Source organism: Lycium ferocissimum, chromosome 4, assembly GCF_029784015.1.
Source record: "Lycium ferocissimum isolate CSIRO_LF1 chromosome 4, AGI_CSIRO_Lferr_CH_V1, whole genome shotgun sequence".
Taxonomy (NCBI): Eukaryota; Viridiplantae; Streptophyta; class Magnoliopsida; order Solanales; family Solanaceae; genus Lycium; species Lycium ferocissimum.
In genome coordinates this window covers 33,444,047-33,456,075 of record NC_081345.1, presented here as the reverse complement: position 1 = coordinate 33,456,075, position 12,029 = coordinate 33,444,047, and the positions used below count along the sequence as shown (strand labels likewise).

At 34.7% G+C, this 12,029-nt stretch overlaps 1 long non-coding RNA gene across 1 annotated transcript; it reads right to left on the bottom strand.

Annotated features, from left to right (window-relative positions):
- Nucleotides 1–4,498: 4,498 nt before the first annotated feature.
- On the bottom strand, nt 4,499–6,284 carry LOC132054617 (uncharacterized). Its single transcript, XR_009414335.1, has 3 exons — nt 5,740–6,284; nt 5,345–5,399; nt 4,499–4,653 (listed from the first exon to the last, which is right to left on the bottom strand). It is a non-coding gene; the product is annotated as an uncharacterized LOC132054617 (long non-coding RNA).
- Nucleotides 6,285–12,029: the final 5,745 nt, after the last annotated feature.

Genomic DNA, 12,029 nt, shown 5'->3' with positions numbered 1-12,029 from the left:
AAAGACAAAAGGGACTCCAAATAGCTAAGTTTTAAATATTCCAACTTAAGTTTTGTGCATTGACATTATGTAATTTTTATATCCCACTAGATTAAATTAAACTACAAAAATATGTAAAGACTTTGTAACAAACAATCTAATATATGTCAATGAAAAATAAAGTAATTACGATCAAGGGGTGTATTGAGGTGATTGAGATCTTCCCATTCTTAATCTTAATTCTGTATTCGAGTTTTGGACAACGGAAAACTCAGGATCATTTGGTTGCAGAGGATGGGGTAGACATGAATATTCCATGAGGTGAGATATCCCTTGGCTATGGGACTATTTTATCCCACCTTCTATATGGAATAACTTATTCCATCATTATACTAAAGAGTTTAAGTTTGGTGCACCGACAGTGTATCAATTTTTTACACCATCAGCTAATATTAATTAACCTGCTATAGCAGGTTACCAATTTTCTCCTAATTTGTTTTCCTTTTTCTAAAACTAGTATACATACCCGCGCGATGCGCGCCCGGTATCAAATGAAACTAATCATAGAAAATTATCACCTTTTTATTTGATATAATAAAAAAAAAATATTCATTGACATATATAAATTAATTTGCAATATTTAATTTTATTTTTTCTTATTTAAACACATTATTATATTAATTTAACAAAATCTAAATCCTGTGATGATTAACCTTGTTCATCATACAATGTTGATTAGTTATTGATCTGTAACACATAAAAAATCATATTATTATGAAATAAAAGGTTTATTTAACATAACTCTTACTTAAGTATTTACTTCTAAATATGATTTGGAAAGCAAAAGAACTTAGAAGTGCTATGTTTTAGAGTTACCCACATGAGAAATTATTTATATTCTTAAATTTTTTAATTGGGTACTTGAATTTCTTTATATTCAATATTTTTAATTTTGGTTTTATTTATTAAATCTCCCACCACACAGTCTTATTCATAAGACATTTTTTATTGTAATATAATTTAATATATTTTTTATTTCAAACGCTAATAAATCTTATATTCTGAGAGGTTATTTGTTAAAGTACCAAGGTAAACATTTTGAGTGAAGTATGAGTAATAGCTCATTTCTGCTCTCTCCGATTTTTTGCTTTTTATCCATTTTCTCGATAAATGACATCATCAAATTCAATTATACTAATAATTGGTGAAGTAGTGATTGTTATAAAATCTACCATTATTTTAATCTAATAAATAATATTTTCAGTATTCCGTAAAATTAGTATTTAATTTTCTTTCTCTTGAATCTCAAATTCAAATGTATATATTTTTTATATTTTTATCCTGATTTTTTTTTATTGTTTCATCATTTTGTTCAAAATTCATAGTTATTGATTATTCATTATGTGGTATTGTACTCTGACGTATGATTTTATTAGCTTATCATTTTTTTGGTCTTAAAAAAGCAAAAAATGAAAAAAGAAATAGGTTATTTAACTTTTGAAAGTGCAAATCATCTTAACCAAACTTTATATAGACATACATAAATATCGATAGATTATCGATAAATGCAATTTTTACTTTTATTTTATAACTAACACTTCGTCTTAATCACTGTTGAAATAGTTACAAATCCATAGCAAGGCCATCAAAGCACCAACAAAAGATCGTAAAACCTCCTATCATAGCTTCTCACCTAGAACTTAAGTCTTTGCATTTGGATTCTTATACGTGATGAGGCTCGAACATTATAAATATAAGTTATTTCTTTTGTATGCATTCCCAAAGTCAATCCTTCTTTTACCAAATTCTAAGATTTTTCTCAATCCAAACTAAGTGGATTGCTTCAAAGACATATCAGTTTAAAAATAAGCGATGGATCATTGTAAACATCTTGCTCCCAATTTGCGCTCTTACATAACACAAAGAAAACCACAAAAGAGTAGGATAATGGTACATAATTTAAAAAGATATTTATCATCAATTTAATTTATCAGGAAATCACAAAAAGAGTCCAATTTACAGCTTTTACACTGCTCCCAAACATTGTCATCCAATTAGGGAAACCACAAAAAAGTGAGTAGGACAATTATAAAGAAGTAAAAAAAAATATTTATCTTCAATTTAAATTAATAAATATTTTATATTTTAAGAAAAATTAAATCCAGATAAGTAGGATAATTGTGAGTTGTAAATGGAAGGAGATCTCGGGAGCTATACTATTTTAAATATTCGTGTAGTTGTACTCTGAGAAAAAAAATGTTAATATGTGGAGACTGGGTGAATTTTGGTAGTATACACTCGGTGTGGCTCATGATAGAAATCTGAAATTTTATACCCATTTTTTTTTTGTTAGGCCTAAAATTAACTCTCAATTTAAAAAGACATTTATCATATCTTTATAATAAAAGATTTATTTTTCAACGCAAATTCAAGTTGTTGATAAGTACGATAATGATAATGACATTAAAAGTACTTATCTTCAATTTAAATACCTAAAGAATTTATTTTTAACTCAATTCAAATCGCAGATAAGTAAAATAATAATAAAAAGAAATATATATTCTCGGATTCTTGGGTTAGTTATGTCTAAGGTTTTGAATTTTGATTTTTTTTTTTGTCTGTTTATCTCCTCTATTTTTTAATAAAGTGAATAATTAAATTGATAAATTAATATTATTTATAACATTATTTAGATGACTTTGTCCTTATTGTAAAGTGATTTTTTGAATTTTCTTTTTACTATATAAAGTAAAGTGTTTCCTTACTTTTTGAAAAAACAACTGACCAGTATTAATGCAAACCTCACAAAATCTAGATCAGTAAAGGCACTCCTTAATTTAGATGATTTTGTCCTAAAATTGTCAAGTAATTTTTAAATTTTCCTTTTCATTTTATAAAGTAAAGTCTTTCTTTAATTTTGAAGAGAACAACCGACCAATATTAATGCAGACCTCACAAAATCTACCTAAGAAAAGACACTCCTTGGAGTTGTATTTTCAAAAAACGTAAAGACTTCAAAAAAAATTATCTTTTAGACTCTTTCATTAAAGCAACCAACTTTAATCACTTCTAAGAAAGACACAGATTGTCACTACTAACTTATGTATATATACCATCAACCAAAGTAATTCTCTACAATTCGTGTTGAAAGACACTTCTGCGCAACTTGAGATCATCATCGCTTCAAAATTTCATTAGATTTCATCAATTATGTCAGGACTCTATTAATTTCTTACTGCCACAAGTGTCCATTTCAACACTGGCAACCTGCAAATAAATATAAACACAAATGATGATATCCCTTGAAATGAAAAATTAAGAGAAAAAAATAATAATTTAGAAGATAAAATTCTTGTTACCTGCTTAGCTTCCTCTTTTTTATTCAAGACTCTAGAACATTTGAAAGCATTGAGTGATGATGCTATCAAATATTATTGGTTTCTCAAATTGCTATTGATTGTGGTAAATGTCTGCAAACTCCTCTCATAAAACTTTATAACAAATCCACGAAGATCTTGTACTGCAAGACTTCCATTGTTAGTTATTTTGTCTGGCGGTAACCGAATAGTGAAGAAGGCGTCGTTGAGCTATCTTAAGATGTAATCTTCATGTAATAATATCAAACATATTTAAGTTAAAACATAATTTCAATGGTTCATGTTATGCTTATTACCATTTGAATGGACTTTCACCTTGCTTGTGTTCTCGTACAGGTCCATAATTATCTAATTAATAATTAAAAAAATCATACCACAATCAAATATTTACATCTAAACTGTGAAAAAAATGAAGAAACATAAGTGCAATTGTTACAAAATATAAAAGCAACATCAACACAAAAATAGAAGCACATAAAGGGGTAAAGCACGAACAAATTAAGGGACAAAGAGAGAGTTAAGCTCAAATAACTCACCCAAACAACCACAAAATGAGCCAATGGAATCCATCCAACAATGAGAAAATAAAATGGAATTAGGGAGAATAATTTTAGAGGAGGATATGTAAAGCCACTTACATCCCAACTACTTATGTTGGTCAAGGAAAGTGATTAAAGCTTCCAATATCAAAGAAAACCATGGAGATAAATCATATACAATGAGTTGTAAACCTTTATGCCATTTATATATGCATCTGCAATAGTGGAACCGTAGATTCAAATGTAAGAGTTTTATATCAACTCAAATATATCTTTTAATTCAAATTTTCTATCCTAAGATATTGTCACGCAATTATCCCGAACTCCAAAATATTTATTCTCCGGACGTAACACGCACCCGTGCCCGACCGCATGTGACCGAGCGAACCATCTCGTCGATCGAATCAACATGTGATATCAACACATAATCGAACGTGGAAACAACTAAACACATGCCGATATACTAAAGGTCCGATCGAAATCATAATGCGGAAATACTTAGACAATCCGAAATACATCTCAAAAGTAGCTAACTCGGCTAAACCAAAACGATCGAACAATCGCCAACAAGGCTAACATAATACATATCTCGACCGTTCTGAACTGTGTCTATGAAGCCTCTAAGAGTACTTAATAATTAAGCTGTCTATAAACTGAAATAGCTAGATAGATGACAACGCCCCGAAGGAATGTGGGGCTCACCAGTAGCTGATACGTGCACTCCTAAAGAACTGAGTCGTCAACCTGTATATCGTTGTCTGCATCGCGAGATGCAGGCCCCCAAGAAATAAAAAGGGCATCAAAGACATTTGAATTGTTGGTATGTAAAGCAATCGAAGCAATAAAGTAATACATTGAAACCGAAACCGAAACCGATAATCAGTAATCGCACCGTAATAGCAAGGAAGTAGAGATATGAATACTCCCCTTCTCGTATCCGAATCATTTGTATTATCCGTGCTTGTATATGCGGGTTCTCGCCCATAATAAACGCACGATGGCCTCGCCTAGTAGTGCGTAAACCAATGGCCTCGGCCATGTATACGTATACACAAGATCGTACCGTGCCCTCGGCAAAATCACATATGTATAATTATGATTAATTTATAAGGACCGAGACCATAACAACAATGAGCAATGTCGAATCGAAATAGACATGCTGGACTAAATGAAAACACCGATCGTTTCGACGAGCATACCGAATTTCTAGATCGAGACTCATGTGGTAACAATACATAAGTCTATAAAGATTACGTGTTGAGTTCATGATATTCAAATTGATAGCCATGAACGAATTCTCAGAATCGCAACCTTAGAAGATAACGGATTCTACAACATATCATAAAAAGCTGGCTAAATTGTATTCGAGTCACATCACTTACAAGTATGAAGAATGAGGCGTAGGAGAATCATTAACATTCCCTAACGTAGATAGTTAGCCTCACATACCTTAATTCCAGCCTTTGAGCGTAATACAATGTTCGTCAACCTTTTCAACTTTGATCTATATCAATACAAGTCAAAGGGATTCTATATTAGCAATAATATTCATGCTTTGGTCATCTAAGCATTTTATCAAACACTTAGTGGGTACAAGCTCCATAATCTCCATTAATGGTGATTTCTTCACCCAATTCCCATTCTATTACTTCTAGGTGATTCTACAATCTCAATTAGGTGTAATCAACATCATTCTTCATCACCCACATGAATACAACAATCCCAAATCAACAAATCCAAAACTCTAGCATAATTCATATAATTTCCTTTATCAAACCCATTTGTTATTCTCCCAAGAATTCATCAATTCTCAACTATAAATGATTTGAGAGTAGGAATATTACCTTTTATGAGCATCCACCACGAAATCAACACCCCAAGTTTGATTTGTAGCTTAGAACGACGGCAAGAACTTGTACTACACTTTATCCTTCACGAGCCTTGGGATTCGGGGCCTTCAACTTGGTTGATTCTCTACTTTCTCTCTCTAATTCTCCTCTCTCTCCCTTTCTCTCTCTAAAATCTGAAAATATGGAGGAAATGGGGCTGCTAGGGTTAACATTTCCCTTAAATACCAAGGGGAAATGGGTTTGACCCAACTTGAAATCGGGTTGGGACCTTTCTGTCTTAAAACGTCCATATCTCCCTATCCCGATGTCACCTATGATCCCACGACCTATGGTTGGAAAGATATTTCAATTATCTACAACTTTCGTTCTTTGAGTTTTCCCAAATTCCCAATTTATGATAGGGTTATGGCCTCCCGAAGTCAGGTGACCCGAAACGTATATACGGACCAAGATACGGTCACTGTTACGGTCCCGTAACACAAGGTACGGACCGTAACTTTGTACCGTACCTTGGTGAAAATTTCCAGTGAGCTTCTCGGAAATTTTTGGGACGTTACGGTCCACTGTTACGGCCCGTAACACGAGTTACGGTCCGTAACGTCACCGTTACGCCAGGCAGAATTTCCAGCGAACATGCTTCAGTAAAATGGGCATAACTTTTTGTACAGATGTCCGTTTGACCCCCGTAAGATACCATTGGAAAGCTATTTCAAAGATCTACAATTTTCATCAAGGAAGTTTTCTCAAATTCCCAACGGATTTTCACGAAAATTTACTGGAAGGCAGACGTATCGAAAACTTAGCCGATTCTATAGGATTTCAAGTGCCTTACTCTTAGCCATATTGAGACGATCATATCTCCTTGCTCCGATCTCTGATTGGCTTGGTCCTTATATCGTTAGAAAGGTATTTCTACATACTACAGTCTCATTAAGGTTACTTTACCAAATTCCAAACCGATCAAGGAGTTATCGTCGCTCGAAATAGGCCTATCAACCATTTTCGCAAAACGTTCAAACCTTCAAGTGTTTCCACTAGAACTCTAATGATATGAGCGTAAACTCGGTTCCAAGATGCGGGGTGTTACAATATCTCCCCCTTGGGATCATTCGTCCTCGAATGATGGGTCATGGTTAAGAATATTTCGGACATGGCTTAACTACATGAACGTGAAGAAACATGACATGAAACATGGAGACCGAACTAAGATTATTCATATCTCATAAATAACCCTCCGGATCTTCAATTACCTACCGGACTTACCGACGATCTATGCATCTCCCCCTTAGACCAAGCCTAGCATCTTATACTTATAAATTCTTCTCTTTTGATGGGATCTAATTAACTTTCCTTATCCTCTGAAATTTTCTCGTACTGTACAAAACTGACTACTTTCATCTGAGCAATTTCTCATGGTGAAAAAAAAAAAACTAAATTTATTTACATGAACGGGTTGCTCCGTATGACAATAATCGGCATACTCCATCTTAACGACTTAAATTCGCTCACGCTCGTAAATCTTAGGACAAACCCCTTTTTTTTTTTTTTTTTTTTTTTTTTTTAACAACTCTTAAAGGTTATTCTTTCGTAGGTTGCTCTCTGTCTTCGACTTAGCTGATTTCTTCTTCCACTAGTCACTCTACTCCCGAACTTAACTTAAGCCCTTAGTTTCTAACACACATATTCGGATGTAAATGAACCGTCACCCACTCAAGGTGTTCATCCGAATAGGAAAATCAAATCATATTTCTAATAGTTATTTTTTCGAAATTGCTAATGCATTGTATCTACTCAAAACTTACGTACTATTTTTCTGTCAATCACTTGCTAGCTTCATATTTTCTTATTCTGCTCTGAATAAACTAAGTTATTTCTAACTCTCCTCATCATCACGCTATTCTATGGCCGTATACTATCTTTTCTGAACTATGGATCACACTTAAGAAACCTTTATCCATCTTATACGAAAGATACCCAAGCTTTCTATACACTTCAAAGTCATATCAGACTATACCCATCTGGAATGAACACTTATTCACATAGCTTAAGAGAGGACTGTCACCTCTCCTTATTTCATAATAATAATTACTTCTGAATTAACTTACAGCCGTCGTACTCTCTAACTCTGATCTGACTAAAACTTAAACAAACTAAAATCATTCATATTCGTCACAACTCTTCTTCCTTGGTATTCTTGTCTCAATCATACTATTACTTCTTTTACATATAAACTCGTCGTAATTTATCCCTGCTTATCAACTCAGTTGATACTTCAATATAATACTCCATTAAGATTGGCCAGCCTCTTCCATATCATCTCTTAGTATCACAAGCCTTTCCAAATTATCCCAGCATTACTTTTTACCATATCGATATTGTCCTCATAATTACTATTACTATCAAATTTTTTTTTTTTTTTTTTTTTTTTTTTTTTTGCTTAACTTTATTTCTCGAAGTCGCTTGCAACTTGGTTAAATCCTATCATTCTTGTTGACACGACCTTTCAAGACATACTACGAACTTATATCTCATTCTCCTTCTATTTCTAAAAAAATTTTAGCAGGGTTTCCTCTATATTTCTTACTATCCCAAAACCTGCACGCAGGAAATACCAACAATGCCTCACAAGGCCAGCATATATACGTATATATCATATCATATCATATCCACACAGGGCTCCCAATTTTAACAACAGTATAAAAATGATGAACTTACCTCATATGTCCAACTCAAACTGTACCTGTTACACTTTCCTGTTTATTTTCCCTTTCAATCTTTAACTGCAGATGGAGTGGGTCCTGATGACCTCCGGTAGAATACTGTCTGCCTCCACCTTCCTGAGATCCTCCATGATTTACCTTTTTCCTGTTGACTTAGCTCCTTTTCTAATTTCTCCGATATCCTCTCCCCGTTGTATTTCATTCTCAAGAACATCATTATCATTCAACATACTATTCATTCCACTACACCCTTCTCGGGCAACTTACATTGTATTCCACTTTCAATAGCACTTGAAATCTCATTCGTTACCGGAAGAAATACCGCACAATTGTACCCCCATGGGTAAACATCCTTAGTTGAACCTTGAGTTACCCGTTCATCTTCTCGCGCATTCGAAACGTACGTAATTCAGAGGAAGAGAAGTTACTTATTGCTCTAAGCTTCATGGCACGATCTAGAGTATGAAAGAAGTGAAACAAATCCCGAATGTCTTGGTGGTCAATCGTTTATATGTGTGGGGCCCTCACACATATAAAAGAGACCCCACCGGACACGGCTTCATAGACTCCCTAAGACACTTGAACCTAATCGCTCGATACCAAGCTTTGTCACGCCCCGAACTCAGGCCGGACGTAACACCGCACCCGTGGCCGACTGCATGTGACCGAGCGAACCATCTGGCTGACTGAATCAACATGTGATATCAACACATAACTGAATGTGGAAACAACTAAACACATGCCGATATACTAAAGGTCTGACTGAAATCATAATGCGGAAATACTTAGACAATCTGAAATACATCGAAAGTAGCTAACTCCGGCTAAACCAAAACGATCGAACAACTCGCCAACAAGGCTAACATAATACATATTCGACCGTCGAATCGTGTCTATGAAGCTCTAAGAGTACTTAATAATTAAGTCTTTTCCATAAACCGAAATAGCTAGATAGATGACAACCCCCGAAGGAATGTGGGGCTCACCGAATGCTAGCTGATACGTGCACTCCTAAAGAACTGAGTCGTCAACCTGTATATCGTTGTCTGCATCGCGAGATGCAGGCCCCCAAGAAATAAAAAGGGACATCAGCACATTTGAATTGTACTGGTATGTAAAGCAACTGAAGCAATAAAGTAATACATTGAAACTGAAACTGAAACTGATAATCGTAATCGCACCGTAATAGCAAGGAAGTAGAGATATGAATACTCCGCTCTCGTATCCGAATCATTTGTATTATCCGTGTTTGTATATGTGGGGCCTCGGCCCAATAATAAATGCACGCTATGGCCTCCGCCTAGTAGGCGTCACCAATGGCCTCGGCATGTATACGTATACACAAGATCGTACCGTGCCCTCGGGCAAAATCACATATGTATAATTATGATTAATTTATAAGGACTGAGACCATAACAACCATGAGCAATGCTGAACTGAAATAGACATACTGGACTGAACTGAAAACACTGACTGTTTATGAGCATACTGAATTTCTGACTGAGACTCATGTGGTAACAATACATAAGTCTATAAAGATTACGTGTTGAGTTCATGATATTCAAATTGATAGCCATGAACGAATTTCCGTCAGAATCGCAACCTTAGAAGATAACGAGTTCTACAACATATCATAAACCGGGCTAAATTGTACTCGAGTCACATCACTTACAAGTATGAAGAATGAGGCGTAGGGAGAATCCGAACATTCCCTAACGTAGATAGTTAGCCTCACATACCTTAATTCCAGCCTTTGAGCGTAATACAATGTTCGTCAACCTTTTCAACTTTGATCTATATCAATACAAGTCAAAGGGATTCTATATTAGCAATAATATTCATGCTTTGGTCATCTAAGCATTTTATCAAACACTTAGTGGGCATGAAGCTCCATAATCTCCATTAATGGTGATTTCTTCACCCAATTCCCATTCTATTACTTCTAGGTGATTCTACAATCTCAATTAGGTGTAATCAACATCATTCTTCATCACCCACATGAATACAACAATCCCAAATCAACAAATCCAAAACTCTAGCATAATTCATATAATTTCCTTTATCAAACCCATTTGTTATTCTCCCAAGAATTCATCAATTCTCAACTATAAATGATTTGAGAGTAGGAATATTACCTTTTATGAGCATCCACCACGAAATCAACACCCCAAGTTTGATTTGTAGCTTAGAACGACGGCAAGAACTTGTACTACACTTTATCCTTCACGAGCCTTGGGATTCGGGGCCTTCAACTTGGTTGATTCTCTCTTTCTCTCTCTAATTCTCCTCTCTCTCCCTTTCTCTCTCTAAAATCTGAAAATATGGAGGAAATGGGGCTGCTAGGGTTAACATTTCCCTTAAATACCAAGGGGAAATGGGTTTGACCCAACTTGAAATCGGGTTGGGACCTTTCTGTCTTAAAACGTCCATATCTCCCTATCCCGATGTCACCTATGATCCCACGACCTATGGTTGGAAAGATATTTCAATTATCTACAACTTTCGTTCTTTGAGTTTTCCCAAATTCCCAATTTATGATAGGGTTATGGCCTCCGGTCAGGTGACCCGAAACGTATATACGGACCAAGATACGGTCACTGTTACGGTCCCGTAACACAAGGTACGGACCGTAACTTTGTACCGTACCTTGGTGAAAATTTCCAGTGAGCTTCTGGAAATTTTTGGGACGTTACGGTCCACTTTTACGGCCCGTAACACGAGTTACGGTCCGTAACGTCACCGTTACGCCAGGCAGAATTTCCAGCGAACATGCTTCAGTAAAATGGGCATAACTTTTTGTACAGATGTCCGTTTGACCCCCGTAAGATACCATTGGAAAGCTATTTCAAAGATCTACAATTTTCATCAAGGAAGTTTTCTCAAATTCCCAACGGATTTTCACGAAAATTTACTGGAAGGCAGACGTATCGAAAACTTAGCCGATTCTATAGGATTTCAAGTGCCTTACTCTTAGCCATATTGAGACGATCATATCTCCTTGCTCCGATCTCTGATTGGCTTGGTCCTTATATCGTTAGAAAGGTATTTCTACATACTACAGTCTCATTAAGGTTACTTTACCAAATTCCAAACCGATCAAGGAGTTATCGCTTGCCGAAATAGCCTATCAACCATTTTCGAAAAACGTTCAAACCTTCGGTGTTTCCACTAGAACTCTAATGATATGAGCGTAAACTCGGTTCCAAGATGCGGGGTGTTACAGATATTGGAAGCAATTATCTTTCAATTCAAATTCCAAAATATTTATTCTTCAATGTTATATAAATACTCGATCTACTCTTTTATAGATGTTTTTCTTTTACAGATTCAATTTTTTTTTAATATTCAATTCCATTTATAGATAAATAAACTCGATTGGATAGGCTTATAATAAGACTGTATAATAAGTAAATTAAAATTGATGGATTTCAATTTATATTTTAAAAGAACGTAATAGAATTTTTAGAGATAACGCGGGATGCAAATTTGGATAGCATGTGATTTGAATTTTAAACTTTATTTTCTAATATATCATCTAATAGATAAATAACCATTATTAAAAAA